A 22,451-nucleotide genomic window follows, 5' to 3' on the forward strand; every position below is an offset into this window, starting at 1 on the left:
AAAAACTCTTAAAGCTGTGAAATTGTATCTGAAAACACAGCTTTGTCATGTATCTCACACTTAAAATGTTGCAGTTTCTTATTCATTTTTTCTTTAAAGAACCAGATGTATTCATCTTGCTTTCTCTATGACTCGTGCTATTGGATAATTTTCCCTCTTTTTTGATTTTCAGGTGGCTGGGTTTTCATATTGTTTTGAGATATTCACTGGTTACAATGTGGCTAGAGGATGTGGTCTATATCACTTCTGCTTTTGGAAATTTATTACAGTTTCTTATATGCAGTCCATTTTTATGACTATCTGTAGCTGATACGCTTTTCACAGGCCACAGGTTCAAGTTCGGTTAGAAAATGTAATATAATTTTCTATTATACATTTTTCCTCTATTTTGAATATCCATCACTCCTAATGCATGTACACACAGAAATTTTTAAAAATAATTAAAAAAAAATAAAAACTACAACAAACCACCAACCACACACATACACCTAATGTTAGTCATCTCCATGTAAACTCAGTAATTTTTTTCCAGGATTTTCCCAATTAGTGTTTCCCGTTTTCCACCTTTTCCCAGGAGGTTGGATCTAAGTCGTGGGGGTACTTTTGTAGCATTAAGGGAGGGTCATCTGAATGTTCTGGGGTCATCACCTTTCCACTTTAGTATCCATTGAGATGTACGTCATCTTCCCCTCCCAGCCTTTGTTGCCTTCCACAAACTTTGCAGACATTAGCTTGGTGACCTGTTTCCCACGTTTCCTAGTTCTTGGCACATGCATTTCTCCACCGGACCTAAAGGCCACTTCCACTCTCCCACCCACCTGAGTGCCCCTCTTGGGCAAAGGGAAATCTTTGCATATTCTCGCGAGCAACTCTAGGATCTGAGGAAACGTGAGGCTGACCGATCTCCTCCAGTCCTTTGACAACCTTCATTGTTCGCGTGGCTACCGTGGGCTGACTTCTGCAAGGCTTATTGATTCCGTATGTTCCGGAAATGTGCACGTGACGATCTCACATCTCTAGCTGAGGGGATTTTCATACCCCATTCAGGGCAGTTTCAACCCCCGGGAGAGGGTACAGTGGACAAAGGGCACAGCCGCTTCCCAGAGACCCACGCTGCATCAGACTCACGGTCTTTTAGACTTTGCTAGTCCTGAGGCTGCTCGCCCCAACCCACCAGGTCCCGGCTGCGCTTTGGCGCCACCTAGTGGTGTCTTGGCGGCTCGGGCGTAAGCCGGCTTGGGATGCTGAGGGTGCTATTGGGAGGGGTCTCCGCCAGGCGGGACCTCCCAGCCGAGCTAGGCGCGCTCCAGGATCCGCCCGGTTAAACTGCACCTGCTTTCTTGGGGGCATCTGGGGAGACCGGGCAACGAGAACACCGAGGACACAAAGGTTCACTTTCTACTTCTGGGTTTCCGAAAATAAGGCGGCCTGAGTTTTCAGCGCCTGGCCTTCCCACCACCCCACCCTACCAAAGAAAGGAAATCACCTGGCGTAGGAAACAAGCCCTACCTTGCGTTTGTTTTCGGAATTCACAGGTGGTGCAGGCGTGTTACCGTCGGGTTTACCCACTATCCCTCTATGCGTGCTGTGGGCACCTGAAAAGGAGGTGATCGCCCCTCTCTGTAAATGTGCAATCCCCCCTGCCCAGACAAGGGAGAAGCCAGGACGCAGAGTGCCAGGGTCAGGCAGGGCAGGAACCCAGGCTGGCGCAGCCGAAGGAGAGAAACGGAAGTTCCAGCCAACCCCAGCCAAGCGAAGCGAAGTCAAGAGCTGGGAAGAAGAGAAACAGGAACCCGAACGAAGTCGCAAAGCAGCGAACAGGAGACGCAACTGGAGGGGTTCCCCGAGTCACAGAAGCTAGCTTCTCACAGGGAGGGGCCCTAGGAGAATATAGGCCACTGAATTTTTTCCTTAAGTTTTATTTTGTCTGATATTAAATTTGCTAAACTTTATATCCAACTTTTAAAACAATATATTATTTTCTTTATTGTGGAAAAATATGGAAAATTGGGGAAAACACATCTTGTGTAACACGTCGAAAGGCTGCTGTTTATTTGTGTGCGTGTGTGTGTGTGTATATATATATATATGTTTTGTAGGGATGCTGGGACAAATTACCACAAACTGGGTAACAACACAGATTTATTCTCTGCCAGTTCTGGAGAAAAAAGGCTGAACTCAAGATGTCAGCAGGGCTACCCTCCCTCCAAGGGCCCTAGAGAGAATTTTTCTTGCTTCTTCCAGCTTTTGGTGACTCCAGGAGTTCCTTGGCTTGTAGCTACATAACTCCAATCTCGGTATCCGTCTTCACATGGCCATGGCTTTCTCTGTGTCTGTGTCTTCTCTTCTGTCTCCTACACAAGGATCGTTAAATTTAGGACCCATCCAGATAATCTAAGATGAGCTCATCTGAAGATCATTAACTCAATTATATCTACAAAGACACTATTCAGGAGCGTGGGTATTAGGACATGGAGAGATATTTTTAGGGGTCATAATTCAACCCATTACAACGTGTGTGTTGGGGATATATATATATATAAATATATATATATATGTTCTTTATGCACGCATATATGGAGAAACAGAAAAAAAAAAGCTACGATTCTACTATTCACATTTTGATGCATTTTCTTTTTCTTTTTCTTTTTCTTTTTTTTTTTTTTTTTTGAAGTGGAGTGTTGGTTTGCTCTGTGACCCAGGCTGGAGTGCAGTGGCCGGATCTCAGCTCACTGCAAGTTCCACCTCCCAGGTTCCCGCCATTCTCCTGCCTCAGCCTCCCGAGTAGCTGGGACTACAGGCACCCGCCACCACGCCTGGCTATTTTTTTGTATTTTTAGTAGAGACGGGGTTTCACTGGGTTAGTCAGGATGGTCTCGATTTCCTGGCCTCGTGATCCGCCCGCCTCGGCCTCCCAAAGTGCTGCGATTACAGGCCTGAGCCACCGCGCCTGGCCCACATTTTGATGCATTTTCTTCAGGTGTTGGTGTTGGTTTTATGCACCAATAAAACTTTTAAATGAGGAGCCAAGATGGCGGCGGTGGTCTCACTCTCCTTGAGGCGCTGGTTACGGGCCACAACCCTTGGCGGAGCCTGCCTGCAGGCCTCTGGAGGAGCCCAGACAGCTGCAGCCGCAGCTGCCCGTATCAAGACATTTGCCATCTATCGATGGGACCCAGACAAGGCTGGAGACAAACCTCATATGCAGACTTAACGAAGTTGACCTTAATAAATGTGGCCCCGTGGTACTGGATGCTTTAATCAAGATTAAGAATGAAATTGACTCTACTTTGACCTTCCGAAGATCATGCAGAGAAGGCATCTGTGGCTCTTGTGCAATAAACATCAATGGAGGCAACACTCTGGCTTGCACCCGAAGGATTGACACCAACCTCAATAAGGTCTCAAAAATCTACCCTCTTCCGCATATGTATGTGATAAAGGATCTTGTTCCCGATTTGAGCAACTTCTATGCACAGTACAAATCCATTGAGCCTTATTTGAAGAAGAAGGATGAATCTCAGGAAGGCAAGCAGCAGTGTCTGCAGTCCATAGAAGAGCATGAGAAACTGGACGGGCTCTACGAGTGCATTCTCTGTGCTTGCTGTAGCACCAGCTGCCCCAGCTACTGGTGGAACGGAGACAATTATCTGGGGCCTGCAATTCTTATGCAGGCCTATCGCTGGATGATTGACTCCAGAGACGATTTGACTGAGGAGCACCTGGCCAAGCCGCAGGAGCCGTTCTCTCTACACCGCTGCCACACCATCATGAACTGCACAAGGACCTGTCCTAAGGGTCTGAATCCAGGGAAAGCTATTGCAGAAGTCAAGAAAATGATGGCAACCTATAAGGAGAAGAAAGCTTCAGTTTAACTGTTTCCATGCTAAACATGACTTAAAACCAGCTCAGAGCTGAACATAATTTATATCTAATTTGAGTTCCTTTAAAGATCTTGGTTTTCCATGAATACAGCATGTATAATAAAAATTTTAAGAAATAAAAAACCTTTTAAATGAAATTTAATTCATAGATGATATGCAGATTTGATCTATTTTTCCATAATGATTTTTCCATCTTTAAATATTGATTTAAAACATAACTAATGGTTGCATCATAAACTATCTTAAATGTGCTATATTTTATTTAACCATTCAATTAATACTGAAAACATAACTTTTTGGTGCTATAAATAAATGATGATGTAGTGAACAAAGTAATACAAATCTAGCTTCTAAGGAACAATTTGTTGTTTTTGCCACCTCACATCCATTACCCCTTCTTCATAATATTACCTTAATTTTTCTTGGGGAAGTAACACTCTTTATTGGATAATGATTGGCAAGACAATCAATTAAGATGCACTGAATATTTTTAGATTAAAAATAGATGTGAAGCCTAACTTAGGATAGTTGGATGCTCTCTCCATAGCAACTGAATCTTAAGAAAAGACTGAAAACAGCTGTAGCTGATTCATCTGGTAGCTGATTCATCATGTAGCTGTTTCATTGGTTTCTGTTACCTGGTTCTCCAGAGTCATCCTGGTTCCTGCCCTTTTGGGGCCTAACTTTTCAGCTTTCTCTTTCAGTTCTATGAACTGAACCAAAAATTTATGTTTTATTTTGTCTGAGTTGATTTCTGCTTTTGCAAACAAAGAATCTGAACTTCTACAAGGTGAATACTTCATTCATTTGTTTTTGGTATTTTTTGCTTTCTAATACAAATATTTAGTAATATAAATTTTCCTCTGAGAACAATTTTGTTGTTATACAAAATTGTTTTCTCACTGTTACTTGTTTTTGTTTTTGTTTTTGTTTTTAGTTGGAGTCTTGCTCTGTCGCCCATGCTGGAGTGCAGTGGCGCAATCTTGGCTCGCTGCAACCTCTGCCTCCTGGGTTCAAGCAATTCTCCTGCCTCAGCCTCCCAAATCGCTGGGACTACAGGCACGTGCCACCACGCCTGGCTAATTTTTGTATTTTTAAATATGGGGTTTAGAGATGAGGTTTCACCGTGTTGCCCAGGCTGGTGTCAAACTCCTGACCTCAAGTGATCTGCCAGCCTCAGACTCCCAAAGTGCTGGGATTACAGCCGTGAGTCACCATGCCCAGCCTGTTACTATTTTCTGAATAGACTTTTATTTCTTTTACTTGAGTTATTTGAAAAGATGGTTTTAGAACACCAATTGATTTTTTGATTGATTTTTTTGGACAATATCCCAAAGCCACACAAACACACTATGAGAAAAAAGAACTACAGAACAATATCATTTGTGAACATATATGCAAATATCATCAACAAAATACTAGCAAACCGAATCCAGCAGCACATTAAAAGAATTATACCCATGACCAAGTAGGATTTATCCCAGGAATGGAAGGTTGGTTTAATATATGAAAATTAATCAGCGAAATACACCACATTAAAAGAATAAAAGATCAGCCTGGCCAACACAGTGAAACCCCGTCTCTACCAAAAAATACAAAAATTAACCGGGCATGGTGGCGCATGTCTGTAGTCCCAACTATTCAGGATGCTGAGGCAGGAGAATCACTTGAACCCAGGAGGCAGACGTTGCAGTGAGCCAAGATCGCGCCACTGCACTCCAGCCTGGGTGACAGAGTGAGAGAGTGAGACTCTGTCTCCAAAAATAAATAAATAAATAAATAATAAAAGAGAAAATCCCACATGATAATCTCAATTGATGCAGAAAAAGCATTTGACAAAATTCAACACTCTCTCATGATAAATACACTCAATAAAATAGGAATAGAGGGGAACGTCTTCAACATGATAAAGGCCATCCACAAAAAACCCACAGAAAACATCACACTCAATGGTGAAAGACTGAAAATCTTTACACTGAGAACAAGAACAAGACAAGGATGCCCACTTTTGCCACTTCTATTAAACATAGGACTGGAAGTCCTAGCTAGAACAAGTAGGCAAGAAAATGAAATAAAAGACATATTGGAAAAGAAGAAGTAAAATTATCTTTATAAACAGATGACATGATCTTATACACTGAAGAACCTAAAAAATACACGCGTGTGTTCACACACACATACACATATACAATAGAGCTAACAAGTGAATTCAGCAAAGTTGCAGGATACAAAATCAGCACACAAAAATTAGTTGTATTTCTATACACTAGCAATGAACAATTCAAAAAGGAAATTTAGAAAACAATTCCATTTTAAAAATTAAAAAGAAGATACTTAGAAATAAATTTAACTAAAAAGGGACAAAACTTATTTACTAAAAAAAACAAAACATTGCTGAAGAAAATTAAAGAAGACATAAATAAATGGAAAAAGATCCCACTTCATACATTGGAAAACTCAATATTGTTAAGATAACAGTACTGCCCAAAGTGATATACAGATTTAATGCAATCCCTACCAAAATTCCAATGGCATCTTTTTCTTTTACTGTTTTGTTTTCTCAGAACCAGAAAACCCTTTCCCAAAATTCATATGGAATTTCAAGAGACCCCAAAGAGTCAAAACAATTTTGTAAAAGAACAAAGTTGAAGGACTCACACTTCCCAATTTCAAAGTCTTACTACAAAACCACAGTCATCAAAACATTGTGGTATTGGCATAAGGACAGAGATATAAATCAATGCAATAAAGTCAAAATAAATCTTCATATCTATTTGGTTTTTGACAAGGCTGTCAAGACTATTCAATGGGAAAAGCACAGTCTCTTCATTGGTGTTTTGGGAAAACAGGATATCCACATGCAAAAGAAATGAAGTTGGACCTTTACCTCACACCATATGCAAAAATTAACTCAGGATTCAGGGAAGCACCAAGAATCTGTCTCTCCACCTAGACAACAATTACACTGGCAGCATCTGTCTGATGTAACTATTTTAGAACTCTGGAGTCTACTGAAAGATTGCAACTTCTAGGAAAAGGTCTGGACCCTAATAGGTAGTTAATTTCAGTCAATTTTAGCTCTTAGCACAGTAGCAGTGATTAATTCCCACTCCTACCCCATGACAGACAGCTGTGCATGGGTTCCTGTAGTAGATACAAACAGCCTGTGGGAGCCAAGGGTGGGCAAAAAGGACTTTGTCCTTCAGCTATCAGGGATCTGTGCTCTGATGGCCTACTGCTGCTTCTAATCACAGAGGTGAAGACAAAGGCACTTGGGAAGGCTGAGATGGGAGCAACATTTGAGCCCAGGAGTTGGAGACCAACCCAGTCAACATAGTGAAACCTAGTCACTACAAAAAATTTTTAAAACTAGCTGGGCATAGTGGTATGCACCTGTAGCTCCAGCTACTCGGGAGGCTGAGCTGGGAGGATCACTTGAGGCTGGGAGGTCAAGGCTGCAGTGAGCAGTGATCATGCCACTGTTCTTCAGCCTGGGGGAGAAAGGGAGATACCATCTCAGAAGAAAAAAAAAAAAAAGACAATGAGGCAGCAGCTATTGTTGTAGTACCTCCCTCCATTGTTGCAACTCCCTCCCTCTCTAGCTGAAGTGACTTCCAGGAGATTTAAAGAGCTAATGCCCTTTATTTCCTCCCTTCATTTTACTTTTTTTCTTTTTGAAAGCTAGACCAAAAAAAGTAGTAAACCGTTTAAAAAAAAAAAAAACTGCATAAGCTCAGTGTTCTGAGATTAGAATTAAAACATAATTCTAACAGTTGCATCATAGACTATCTTCAATGTGCTATATTTTGTTTAACCATTTAATTAATATTGAACACATAACTTTTTGATGCTATAAATAAATGATGATGTAGTGAACCAACTAACAAAAACCTAGCTTCTAGATTCCACATCCACAGATTTAACCAACTGTGTATCAAAAAATATATGTTTATATTTAGAAATGGGTCCTTGCTCTATTGCTTAGACTGGAGTACAGTGGCATGATCACACCTCACTACAGTCTTGAACTGCCGGGCTCAAGAAATCCTCTTGCCTCAGTCTCCCAAGTAGCTAGGACTACAGACATGCACCACCACACCCAGCTAATTTTTAAGTTTTTTGTGAAGATGGGGTCTCACTATGTTGCCCTGGCTGGTTTTGAACTCCTAGCAACAAGTGATCCTCCCATTTTGGCCTCCCAAAGTGTTGGAATTACAGATGTGAGCAACCATGCCCAGGCTAAAAATATATTTTTTTAAACTATAAAAATAATACAAATTTAAAAACAATTCTGAATATAGTGTAACAATTATTTACATTGCATTTATATTGTATTACGTATTAGAAGCAATCAAGTATGTGAATAAAGTATGTGCAAGTTGTACACAGGTTAAATGCAAACATTATGCCATTTACATAAGAAACTTGAAAATTCATGCATTTTGGTATCTACAGGGTATCCTGGAACCAATCTTTCACAGATACCAAGGGATGACTATATATGTCTTCCAAAAGAGAGAAAGAAATTAACACAATCCCAAATAAACAAAAGCGAGGGAGTTCATTACCACTAGAGCTACCTTGCAAGAAATGCTCAAGGTAGTCATGCAAGGTGAAATGAAAGGATACTAGACAGTAACTCAAAACCATATGAGGGAATAAAGATCTCAATAAAGGTAAATACATGAGACATTATAAAAGCTAGTGTATTTTAACAACAGTTTGTGGCATCATTTTTTGTTTCTACATGACTTAAGAAATGCTACATGACAAAAAGGGATGAATACATTTTTTTAAAAATATTAGTCTAAAAGCCAGTATTGCTAGGTGTGGTGGCTGACACCTGTAATCTTGACACTTTGGGAGGCCAAGGTAGGAAGATCACTTGAGGTCAGGAGTTGGAGACCAGCTTGGGCAACATAGTCTCTATAAAAAAATTTAAAAATTATCCAGGCATGATGGCATGCACAGATAGTCCCAACTACTCAGGAGGCTGAGGTGGGAGGATCACTCAGCCCAGAAGTTTGAGGTTACAGTGAGCTACGATTGTGCCACTGCACTCCAGCCTGGGCAACAGAGTAAGACCTTGTCTCTATAAAAATAGAATAAAATAATTTTTAAAAAACATAAAATATAAGCCAGCATTTCCATAACTTTGGTTTGTAACTGTTCATTTTGATTTTTACATAATTTAAGAGACTGATGCATTTAAAAAATTATTAATTTAGGTTTTCAAGCACAAAATGCATATGGATATAATTTTCTGACACTGACAGCTGAAACTGTGAAGACAGAGCTATAAAGGAACAGAATTTTTGTACATTACGGACATTAAACTGGTATAATTTCAAGTTAGAATATTATACCTTTAGAATAGTACATTAAATCTCCATGCTAACCACAGAGAAAACAGCTGTAGAATGTATACAAAAGGAAATGAAAAAGGAATTGAAATTTTTCACTACAAAATATCAATTAAATGTAGGAAATAAGGGACAAAAATCTACAAGGCATTTAGAAAACACCCAGCAAAATGACAGAAGTATCTCCTCATCCATCATTATTTTAAATGTAAATGAGTTAAACTCTCTAATCAAAAGAGATTAGCAGAATGGATAGAAAAACATGATTGAACTATATGCTGTCTACAGGAAGTTCACTTTAGATTCAAAGACACAAAAGATTGAACATGAAAGAATGGAAAAAGATTCTCCATGCAAATAGTAACCAAAAGAGAGCAGGGGTTGCTATTCTAACAACGGACAAAATAGACTTTAAGTCAAAAAAGATTAAATGAGACAAAGAAGGACATTATACATTAATAGGAGGTTCAATGTAGCAAGAAGGTATAATAATTATAAACATTTATGCACCTAATAACAATCAAAACGTGTGAAGCAAAAACTGACAGAATTGAAGAAAGAAATAGACATTTCTAAAATAAATGTTGGAGACTTCAAAACCCCACTCTCAATGGGGAGACTGATTTGAGTAATAATAAAACTCCGGTCTCCCACACAGCTGGCTCTGCTTGAATTAGTCTATCTCTATTGCAATTCATCTGTCTTAGTAAATCGGCTTTGTCTAGGCAGCAGGCAGGGTGAATCCATTGGGTGGTTACAGTGCAATCATAGCTCACTACAGCCTCAAATTTCTGGGCTCAAGCAATTCTCCTGCCTCAGCCTCCCAAGTAGCTGAGATTAAGGCACGTGCCTCCATGCCCAGCTAATCTCTATTTTTTGTAGAGATGGGTCTTACTATGTTACCCAGGCCAGTCTCAAACTCCTAAGATCAGGTAATCCTCCCACCTCAGCACCCTAAAGCCCTGGGATTACAGGTATGAGTCACTATGCCTGGCCTTACACTATCATTCTTATTGGATATTTTAATCTTTTTACAATTCTATGTAGAATATTGTTCTGATTATATAGTATGTAGGGCAATGTAAGTAAATCAATCAGTTCTTAATTCTCATTCCAGCTCTGCCACTGTCTAAGTTGCCTCAACTATAAAATAGCGATAATTTATTTCAGAAACATTGTAAGAATCAAATGAAATAATGATTTGACTTTATGAAAATGTATTACATAAACCATGAAGTATCATTTTTCATTGGTATTCTGGTATTCTTGATAATTCAATGTATAAGAGTATTTCATTTAACTTCTTTTTCAGTTAAATATGTTTTTTGATGAAAATGTATTTTTAAAAATCAAAAGGGGCTGAAATTAGTTGTAAAGTAAAAAGATAGAAAAAATAGGAATTATGAAGTTAAGAGATTATTCTGGTCATTGTGGATAGCAAGTAGAAATGGTACTAATTTATAGCACTCATAATTTATACATGAAACTAAATAATCATGTTTATCAATCAAAACAATATGAAAAAGAAGAGAAAAGCAAAAAAAGCAGACATAAAACTAGAAAATTCACAAACTTATGAAAATAAACCACCAATAAATCAAAGTAGAAATTCAAATGACAATGAAAACATAACATACCAAAATTTATGGTTTTGTGCCTTAAGGCAGTGCTGTAGTGGACATTTATAGCTATACATGTTTACATTAAAAAAGAAAGATGTCAAACCTAATTTTATAACTTATAGAACTAGAAAAAGAAGAACAAACTAAACCCAAAGCTAGCATAAGAAAGGAAATTTAAAAGATGAGCACAGAGACCAACAGAATAGAGAACAGAAAAACAATAAAGAAAATTAATAAAACCAGAAACTGGTTCTTTGAATATAACAAACATTTATCTAGATAGACTTGTTAAAAATGAGGCCAGTTGCAGTAGCACACACCTGTAATCCAAGCACTTTGAGAGGCTGAGGCTGGCGGATGACTTGAGTCCAGGAGTTTGAGACCAGCCTGGGCAACATAGTGAGACCCCATCTCTATAAAAATATTTTTTTAATTAACTGGGTGTGATGGTGTGGGAGGATCGCTTGGGCCTGGGAGGCTCAAATGATCAGGCCACTGCACTCCAGCCTGAGAGACAGAGCGAGACCCTGTCTCAAAAAAAGAAAAAAAAAAAAAAAAGACGACGACGTGAATTACTAAAATCAGAAGTGAAAGTGGGGACATTATTACTGATTCTACAGATATAAAAAGATTATATGAGAGTGTTATGAACAATTGTATGTCAACAAATTTAAAAACCCACATGAAATGAACAAATTTCTAGAAACACAAAATCTATTAAGGTTAAATTATGAAGAAACAGAGAGTCTGAGTAGACCTATAAAGAATAAGGAAATTGAATCATTAGTCAAAAATCTCCAGATTTGGGGTCGTCAGAAAAGCCCTACATCTAGACCGGGCACAGTGGCTGATGCCTGTAATCCCAGCACTTTGGGAGGCTGAGGCAGGCAGGTCACTCAAGGCCAGGAGTTCAAGACCAGCCTGGCCAATGTGACAAAACCCTGCCTCTACTAAAAATAAACAGATGTGGTGGCATGCACCTGTAATTCCAACTACTTAAGTGGCTGTGGCTCAAGAATCCCTTGAACTCAGGAGATGGAGATTGCAGTGAGCTGAGATCTTGCCACTGCACTCCAGCCTGGGCAACAGAGCGACACTGTCTCAAAAAAAAAAAGAAAAAGAAAAGAAAAGAAAAAAGAAAGAAAAAGAAAAAAAAGAACAAAAGAAAAGCCCTGGATCTGATGGCATCACTGGTGAATTTCACCAAACATTTAAAGAACTAACACGGATCCTTCTCAAACTTTTCTAAAAAACTGAAGAGAAAAAAACTCCCTGACTCATTCTATGAGGTCAGCATTACCCTGATACCAAAACCAAAAAAGACACTACAAGAGAAGAAAACTACAAACTAATATCCCTTATGAACACTGATGCAAAAACCCTCAACAAAATACCAGCAAACTGAACTCAACAGCACATTAAAAGAATTACTCAACATGGCCCGGTGAGATGTATTCCTGGAATGAAAGGATGGTTCAACACTTGAAAATCAATCATTATAATACACCACATTAACAGGATTCGGGGGAGGAAAAACCACTTAATCTTCTCAATTGATACAGAAAAAAATTGACAAAATTCAACACCCTTTTTTGATAAAAATACATAACAAACTAGAAATAGAAGGAATAGTACCTCGATGTAATAAAAGCCATAAATGAAAAACCCACAGCAAATATCATAATCAATGGTGAAAGACTGAAAGCCTTTCCTCTAAGATCAGAAACAAGGTAAGGATGCCCACTTTCACCACGTCTATTCAACATAGTATTGGAAGTCCCATTCAAAGTAATTAGGCAAGAAAATAAAATAAAAATCACCTACATTGAAAGGAAGATGTAAAATGTCTATCATTTTACTTTCCCACTAACAGTACACAAGAGATCCAATTGCTCCACATCCTCAAAACACTTGTTCTTTTCTTTTCTTTTTTAAATAGCTATCTGGCAGAGCACAGTGACTCACGTTTGTATCCCAGCACTTTGGGAGGCTGAGACAGGAGGATTGCTTGAGCCCAGGAGTTGGAGATCAGCCTGACCCCCTTGTCAGATAGGTTGGTGAGATTGTGGTTGTAACAGCCTAGAAGGAAGACGTGGCCCCCCAGTGAGAGAGAGAGGGACACTTACTCTTCGAATGACCCTCTTGTTTGCAATGAGGAAGAGACAGCAGAGAGGGTTCTCTGTCTGTGCATGCATGCAGAGGAAAGGCCATGTGAGAACACAATGAGAAGGTGGCCATCTCCTGCCAGCAGGAGAGCCCTTACCAGACACCAACCCTGACAGCACCTTGATCTTGGACTTCTAGTTCTAGAACTGTGAGAAAATAAATGTCTGTTGTTTAGGCAAAACAAAAAATCCAGAATGGATCAAAAACCTAAATTTAGAGCTGTACTGTATAATTCTTACAGTTGTAATCTAGTTTTAGAACACTTCTAGCACTCTAAAAAGTTATCTCATGCTTATTTGCAGCTCATTGCTCTTCCACCCTTAGTCTGAGAAAACCACTGATTTGCTTACTGATTCTATAGTTTTGCCCTTTCTAGAAATTTCATATAAGTAGAATTATACAATACATGGTTATGCATTGTCTGGCTTCTTTCATGAGGTTCACCTACGTTGTGGCATGTATCAGGACTTTGTTCCTTTTTATTGTCGAGTGTTATATGGGTACAGCATGTTTCATTTATCCATTTACCATCTGATAGACTCTCACACTGTTTCCAATTTTGGGCTATCGTGAATAATGCTGCCATGAACACTTGAATACAAATATACAGTTTTTTGAATTGTATTATCACAGTGTTAATCGTCAGATTTTAACAATTTACTATTATAGTAATTCATCAGTACTGTCAGTTTGCTCCTGTGGTCACTATACTAAATATTTGTAATTCTAAATAGATGCTCATTTTTGTCGGAGGCGGGTACCAGAGCAAAATATTTTTTTGGCTTTCTCTGCCATTCGGACCCTGCTGATGGTGATGTTGCTATCATGTTATTGAGCCTTTCTTTCTCTTTAATAGTAGCTGATCAAGGTAAAAACATCTTCTTTCATTCTTGATTAAAGATTGATGGTGACAGTACATTTTCATTATGGCAATTTTACAAACTGAAGCTTCGTGCACTGCTGAAAGAAAATGCTTTCTGAATATTTTCTTTCTTTGAGACAGAGTCTTACTCTGTCACCCAAGCTGGAGTGCAGCAGTGGCCCAGTCATAGCTCACTGTAACCTCAAACTCCTCAGCTCAAGAGACCCTCCTGCTTCAGCCACCTGAGTAGTTGGGACTACATGTGTGCCACCACACCAGGCTAAATTTTTTAATTTTTGTAGAGATAGGGTCTTGCTTTGTTGCCAAGGCTGGTCTCAAACTCTTGTCCTCAAATGATCCTCCTGGCTCAGCCTCTGAATATTTTCAAAATCAGATTTAAGATAATTGTCCTCAAGTATAATTTTATTTACAATATTTTCCCATGTACTTGCTGCTTCAAACAATCACTTGAGAAAATATTTGCCTTTAAATCCTGAATCTTGAAATAGGATATGATGGAACAATATAATTTAAATTCTGAATTTACATCTGTATGAGTCAGGATTCTCTAAAGGGACAGAAGTAATAGGACATATGTATATATGAAGGGGAGTTTATTAGGAGTACTGACTCACAGGACCACAAGATGAAGTCTCAACAATAGGCCATCTGCAAGCTGAGGAGCGAGGAATCCAGTCTGAGTCCCAAAACCTCAGAAGTAGGAAAGCCCACAGTGCAGCATTCAGTGTGAAGGCCTGAGAGCCCCTAGCAAATCACTGGTGTAAGTCCAAGAGTCCAAAAGCTGAAGAACTTGCAGTCTGATGTTTGAGGGCAGGAAACATCCAGCACAGGAGAAAGATGAAGACTGGAAGTCTCAGCAAGTCTGCTCTTTCCAATTTCTCCCTGCTTTATTCCAGCTGCACTGGCAGCTGATTAGATGGTGCCCACCCAGACTGAGGGTGGGTCGGCCTCTCCCAGGCCACTGACTCAAATGTTAATCTCCTTTGGCAACACCCTCACAGACACACCCAGGAACAATACTTTGCGTCCTTCGATCCAATCAAGTTGACGCTCAATATTAACCATCACAACATCTGCATCTCAGGTTTTACTGCACGCTCATCAGTTTCAAACTTGTCACTAGAGTAAGCTGATAGGAGGATCTTTACAACTGATTTCAGTGAAAGATATATTGCCCTCACAAGACAACTGAGTTGGTTATGTCTACAGCAGGTTCCAGCCAATAAACTCTTTTCTCTGCAAATCACAAGGGTTATTGTGTTGTTACAGTGATCTGCAAAGTAAAAGGTCAAGGCTTTATTTTGGTATTTAAGAGGACTTCTTGATAAGTCATAAGTGTTGCATTATCTTTTGTGAACATCTCGAATAAGTACATGACAAGGCAAAGGCAATTCCACAGTATCTTGTATATCACATAGTTTGCTTTGGCTGAAGAAGAATATGGAAAAGGTCTACTCTTTTTCTGTTTACTGCCAGCAACCCATGGTGCTATCTTATATTTTAAAAAGACTTCTGGTTGTTTCTTCATGTCCAAGTGTCTGATATACAGGGTACAAAAGTAGCACATTTAATAATATCATTAACCTTTTTATACACAGCAGACTTTAATTCTAGAAACTGCTTTTAGTAACACGTTTTATAGAAGGAACTTTATATCTTCATCAAATGTCAAAAATCCTTCATCTACTACTAAAAATAGTTGGCAGTCTACAGCAATATTTTTGTCAAGCTTTCTGTTTAAATTTTTGCATAGACTCAAGAGTAAAAGGAACTATCTTCTTGAAATATTTTTATGAAGTCTTGTTTTGAAATATGATTAGTAAAAACAGAATGGGTTTGAGATACCTAATTTCCTCTAAACTTTTTAAATTCATTGTTTATATTCTATCTTAATCAAAGCTGTTTCAACATGGTGGTTTTTCTATGTCATTTTAGAGTTTTCCTCCTCATAAACTCTGGGGTAGCAAAGTTGATATTCTTCTTTGAAGTCATCCTCAACAAGATGTAAACAATTCTCAAACAGGACTTTTTCTTGAAAAACTCAAAGCTAAATAATACTAAATAAAAATTAAATAGTTTTTGAAGATTTCTTTGAATGTTATGAATGCTAAAATACCAAGCAAGTCTACAAAGATTATAATTCTATTATCACTCCTTATTCTTTTTTAAGAACATTTACGTTTTTAAGAAGCTGTCTATTTGTTTATTTTTTGAATAGGGAATACATTTATATGACTTAAAAAGTCAAAGTAATGCAAAAGGTACACTCTGAGTATATTCACTTTCACTCCAACTTCCCTCTCCCTCCTCTATAGTTAACTAGTTTTATAATTTATTGAGGACCTTTCCAGTATTTAATATGTGAATGTTAGAAAATCTAAATATGTATTTTTATTCCCCCTTTATTGCACAAGATTGCATTTTGCATAAGATATTCTTCTTTCCATTTTTTACTTTGCCTTCTTCATTCAGTATATTCTAGAGATCTTTTCACATCAGTATAAAGAGCAATTTTCATTGATGTTTATAGCTGCATATTATTCCATGATGTAGGATGTATCTTAGCGTATTTAACTAGGTCCATTTGGATCTTTTCCAGTCTTTCGTTGTTACAAGCAATGCTGCCATGCATGACCTTGAACACAAGTTGAACACAAGTTATTTCATGCATGTGAAGTATATTTGAGGTAAATTTCCAGAAGTGGGATTACTGGTCAGAAGATAGAAACGTGTAATTTTGAGAGATATTTCCAAATTGCCTTACACATAGGATTGTTATCTTTTGGGCTCCAATCAGCAATGCATAAGAGTTTCTTGTCAAAATTATGTGTCATCAAACATTTGGAATTTTTTAACCAAGCTCATAGATGATAAACGGCATGTCCATTTTGTTATAATTTGCAGTTCTCATATTTTGAGTGAAATTGAGCATCTTCTATGAGTTTAAAGTCATTCATATTTCTTTTTCTGATAACTATCTGTTTATATCCTTTGCCTGTTTTTATATTGGGTTGTCTTTTTGTCTTGATTTCAATGAAATCCTTACATATATTTAAAAAAAAAAAAAAAAGTGAGGGGGTGGCCGGGCGCGGCAGCACTTTGGGAGGCCAAGGCGGATGGATCGCTTGAGGTCAGGAGTTCGAGACCCTGTCTCTACTAAAAATACAAAAATTAGTTGGGCATAGTGGTGTGCATCTGTAATCCCAGCTACTCAGGAGGCTGAGGCAAGAGAATCGCTTGAACCTGGGAGGCGGAGGTTGCAGCGAGCCGGGATCGCACCACTGCACTCCAGCCTGGGAGATAGAGCGAGACTCAGTCTCAAGAAACAAAAACAAAAACAAAAAACAAAAAGAAAACACCCTTTGTCAGTCTTATGAATTGCAAAATTTTCCTATTTTTCTCTGCCTTGTAACTACTTTTTGTCATCAGAATATTTTTGTGTAGTAAAATATATCTATCTTTTTAAATTTGGTTTCTAGACTTTGATTCATAGAAAGGCCTTCCTCACTCCAATGTTACAAAGAAATTTGTCCATATTTTCTTCTACTATTTTTGAGGTTTTATTTTTTTCTATATAAATCTTTGCTACATTTGGAGTTTATCCCGATGAATAGTGTGGGCTATGGATCCAATTTTATCTTTTCCAGATAGATATCCAGTTGTCACAACACAATTTATTAACATCGAGATGCATCCTTTATCATAAACTGAATTTCCCTACACTAGTCATCTTTTTCTTTACTTTTCTTTCTGTTTCTTTGTGTGTCTATTCATCTGCCAAAACCATACCATATCAATGGTATATTTATGGTCAGACTAGTCTCTTTCAATTGTTCTTCTTTTCAGACTCTTTCTACCTATTCTTTTCTTTTTTACTCTTTATTTGGAAATAAATTCAAATTCACAAATAGTTGCAAACATAAAAGTAGTACAAAAATAGTCACATATCCTTTACCCAGGGTCACACTTGTTAATATTTGTTTTATAGTTTCATCTTCTCTTCTTCTCCTTCTCTTTCATACATAACTCTTTTGCTGACCCATTTAAGGATAAATTTCGTACATCATGGCCTTTGCCTCTAAGTTCCCCAAGTGTGCATTTCCTAAAAATAGGGAGATTATTTTACATAACCACAGTATAATGATCAACTTCATAAATTTACATTGATACAATACTTGTATCTCTTCTGCCATTCATGTTTTTATTTTGCCATTTGACCCAGTAATACCCTTTTTAGCATTTCTCTCGCCTCCAGTACAGCATTAAGCTAGTGCCCAGCATTACATTTAGTTTATATCTATTCTTGTTGTTTCATTTGATTAAAAAACTTGGTATTTTTATCGAGATTATATTAAAAATATTTAATTAATTTAGGGAGATCTAACATCTTTGTAATGTAATGCCAAGTCTTCCTGTTCAAGAACACTTTATACTTTTCTATTCTGGTCTACTTTTTTGTCTTTTGGCAAAGTTTTAGTTTTCCTTGTATACATCTGCACATTTTTGTTAATTTATACCTACTATTTGCTCTTTTTTGCCCTATTTTATATAGTCTTCTATTGTGTCTTCTAACTGGCTGTGAAACTATTGATTTCAGAATATTTATTTTTTATTAGTGGCCTTACAAAGTTTTCTTATTGTTTGTAGCAATTTTCAGTTGTAATTTGATTTGTTTTGCCTGTATTATTATTTACAATTTAAATAAATACTTACTGAATCAAAAGAAATAAAAATTTATTCCTAAATTATCTATCTCACATACTTTTTTTTTTTTTTTTTTTTTTTTTGAGACACAGTCTCTGTCTGTTGCCCAGGCTGAAGTGCAGTGGTGCTATCTTGGCTCACTGCAAGCTCTGCCTCCGGGGTTCACACCATTCTCCTGCCTCAGCCTCTCGAGTAGCTGGGACTACAGGTGCCCATCAGCACGCCCGGCTAATTTTTTTGTATTTTCAGTAGAGATGGGGTTTCACCATGTTAGCCAGGATGGTCTCGATCTCCTAACCTTGTAATCCGCCCGCCTCGGCCTCCCAAAGTGCTGGGATTACAGGTGTGAGACACCATGCCCTCTCCTGTCTCACATACTTTCTTAAGGTTTGTATTAGCTTAATCTATTCCCCCTATTTACTTAAAATCTCTTTTTTTTGAGAGAGAGACTCGCTGGGTCACCCAGGCTGGAATACAGTGGTGCGATCACAGCTCAAGCCCTCCTGGGCTCAAGTAATCCTTCCTCCTCAGCCTCCCAAGTAGCTGGGACCACAGGCATGTGCCACCACACCCAGCTAATATTTTTAAAAAATTTATTTCATAGAGACAAGGTCTCCCTATGTTGCCCAGGCTGGTCTCAAACCCAGCAATCTCCTACCTCAGCCTCCCAAAGTACTAGGATTCCAGGCATGAGTCACCATGCCTGGCCTACTTAAAGTCCTTTTTGATATTTAAAATTAATCAACTTTTTGATATTTAAAATTAACAGCTTTCACAGTCATCATTAATTACCTCATAATTTTACTCTAGCAATAATACTTTAAAGTGTTACGAAATATCAACATACAAAAAGTATATAATAAATGCTGTTTTCACTTCAAGTTACATGTAGCATGCTTACTTGTATTTGCAATGAATATTCAGATGTCAGCTATAATTCTTATTGACACACCTCATTTATCTTATTGGCATTGTTAAACACATTATACTGATGGTAACATATAATTTTGAGGGAGGCTGACACTGGCATCTTCTCATCTGGGGAGTGGGGTCACTGCAGAGAGTACTGTAAGCAGGGACAGAGGCTCCATAGATTAGAACCAGGCAGTGACAAGAGGAGAATGTGCCCTGCAAACAAGCAGGTGCATATGGGAGAAAACCTGTTGTAAACAGGGAAACATGGAACGCTCGTGGGGGCTACGAACAGTATTCTGTGCTTCAGCTGTAGATCTGCGACCAAGATTCAACAGTAACAGAAAAGTGAATAGTGAGTAGGTTTCATGTAAACTACACATCCTGCCCTTGGCATTTTTCTATTCCTTACCTCTATTCTCTCTTGAACCTACTTCAATCAAACTTTTGTACCCACCATTTCACAGAAACATCTCACATGAAGGTCATCAATGACTTCCATGTTATTAAATCAATTCTCTATGTACTTGACTTATCAGGAGTTTGTGACATTTCAATAACACATTTCTTCTTGAAGTACTTTTAAAACTATATTATACTTCCAAGACATCACATTTTCCTGATTCTCCTCCTGCCTCCATGGCCAGTGGTTCCCAGGCTAGGAATGTTAGATTTAACAAACAAAAATGCAGTTAAGCCTGAATTTCAGATAAATAACAAATAACTTTGTGTATAAGTTTATGCCAAATATTGCATGAGATAATTATGTACTAAAAATTATTTATTTAAAATATAACTGGGTGTCCTTTAGTTCATCTGGTAACCCTGTATCTGTCTGTTTTTCTGGATTCCTCCTTATCTCCACAACTTCTCTTCTCCATCTGTACTGACTCCCTAAGTAATCTCATCTTATCTTGAGGCTTTAAAAACTATCTGTCTGCTGAAGACTTTCAAATTTGTATCAACAGTCTAGACTTCTCCTTTTTACTCCAAACTTACATATATGTCTACTGACGTCTCCTCTTTGATATCCAGTGGGCATCTCAACTTAACACATCCAAAACTGATTTTTTTTTTTTTTTTTTTTTTTTTTTGAGATGGAGTCTTGCTCTGTCACACAGGCTGGAGTGCAGTGGCAAGTTCTGGGTCACTGAAACCTCCACCTCCTGGGTTCAAGCGATTCTCCTGGCTCAGCCTCCCAAGCAGCTGGTACTACAGGCATGCACCACCACACCTGGCTAATTTTTGTATTTTTTGGTAGAGATGGGGTTTCACCATGTTGGCCAGGCTGTTCTTAAACTTCTGGCCTCAAACGATCTGCCAGCCTTGGCCTCCCAAAGTGCTGAGATTACGGGCGTGAGTCACTGCACCCAGCCCCAAAACTGAACTCTAATCTCCTCCAAAGAATCCTGCTCCTTCTGCAGTCTTCCCCACCTCAGAAAATGGCAATTTTTATCCTCCCAGTGCAAAGGCCCCAAACTGTGGAGTCATCACCGACTATTCCCTTTTCTGTATACTCCATCTCCATGTCTTCAGCAAATGCTTTTGCCTTCTTCAAAATGTATCCCCAAATGAATCACATCTCCGGAATCTCTCATCTGTAATATAGAAACAACCTCCTAGATAGTTTCCTTGCTCCTCCCTAGAGTCCATGGTTTATTCTCAAAACTGAAGCAGGAACGATTCTGAGTCTAAGCAGATCCCTTATGCTCAGATCCCTCCAGTGCTTTCCCATCTCTCTCCCAATAAAAGGAAAACTTTTACAACCACCTGTAAGGCCCTGTACACATTTGGTGTTCCATGACTTCTCTGATCTCTCTAAATTCTCTCTGTCCTGCTAACGCTACTAAAACAACCCTGCCCTTTTCCTGTTCTTCAGACAACCCAGGTACCATCCCACTTAGGAGCCTCTGTGCTTTCTGTTTTTTCTGCCTGAAATAGTCTTCCTCTGGATAGCTGTATGGGTCACTCTCTCACCTCCTACTGCTCTCTTCTCAAATACTATGCTTTCAATGTGGCATTCTCTGATCACCCAGTATAAAATTGCAAGCACTCTCTATCTCAGTACTCCATAATTACCATCCTTGTTTTATTTTCCTTTGAAATGTATCATCATGTGTATTAGTCTGTTTTATGCTGCTACAACAAAATACCTGCGATGGGTAATTTATAAACAATAGAAGTTTATTAGGCTCATAGTTACAGAGGGTGAGAAGCCCAAGAGCATGGCACAAGAATCTGGTGAGGGCCTTCATGCTGCACCATTCCATGGCAGAAGGCAGAAAGGCAGAAAGGCAAGAGAGCATGTGGGAGATTGAGAGAGCAAGAAAGAGCCAAACTCTTTTTTTTTTTTTTTGAGATGGAGTCTCGCTCTGTCGCCCAGGCTGGAGTGCAGTGGCGCGATCTTGGCTCACTGCAAGCTCCATATCCCAGGTTCACGCCATTCTCCTGCCTCAGCCTTCTGAGTAGCTGGGACTACAGGTGCCCGCCACCATGCCCGGCTAATTTTTTGTATTTTTAGTAGAGATGGGGTTTCACCGTGTTAGCCAGGATGGTCTCAATCTCCTGACCTTGTGATCTGCCCGCCTTGGACTCCCAAAGTGCTGGGATTACAGGTGTGAGCCACCGCGCCCGGCCTTTTTTTGTTTGTTTGCTTTTTCAGATAGAATCTTACTCTGGATTCAGATAGAATCTTATTCCCAGACTGGAATGCAGTGATGCAATCTCGGCTCACTACAACCTCTGCCTTCTGAATTCAAGCACTTCTCATGCCTCAGCCACCAGAGTAGCTGGGACTACAGGCATGCACCACCACACCCAGCTAATTTTTTGTATTTTTAGTAGAGATGGGGTTTCCCCAGGTTTCCCAGGCTGGTCTCAAACTCCTGAGCTCAGCCTATCCATCTGCTTTGGCCTC

At 38.8% G+C, this 22,451-nt stretch overlaps 1 pseudogene across 1 annotated transcript; it reads left to right on the forward strand.

Moving 5' to 3' along the window:
* The first annotated feature begins 3,031 nt into the window (after window positions 1–3,031).
* On the forward strand, window positions 3,032–4,007 carry LOC112604660 (annotated as a pseudogene). Its single transcript, XR_003115262.1, has one exon. The product of XR_003115262.1 is annotated as a succinate dehydrogenase [ubiquinone] iron-sulfur subunit, mitochondrial pseudogene (transcript).
* The last annotated feature ends 18,444 nt before the right edge of the window (window positions 4,008–22,451 follow it).

Source organism: Theropithecus gelada, chromosome 13 (assembly GCF_003255815.1).
Source record: "Theropithecus gelada isolate Dixy chromosome 13, Tgel_1.0, whole genome shotgun sequence".
Lineage (NCBI taxonomy): Eukaryota > Metazoa > Chordata > Mammalia > Primates > Cercopithecidae > Theropithecus > Theropithecus gelada.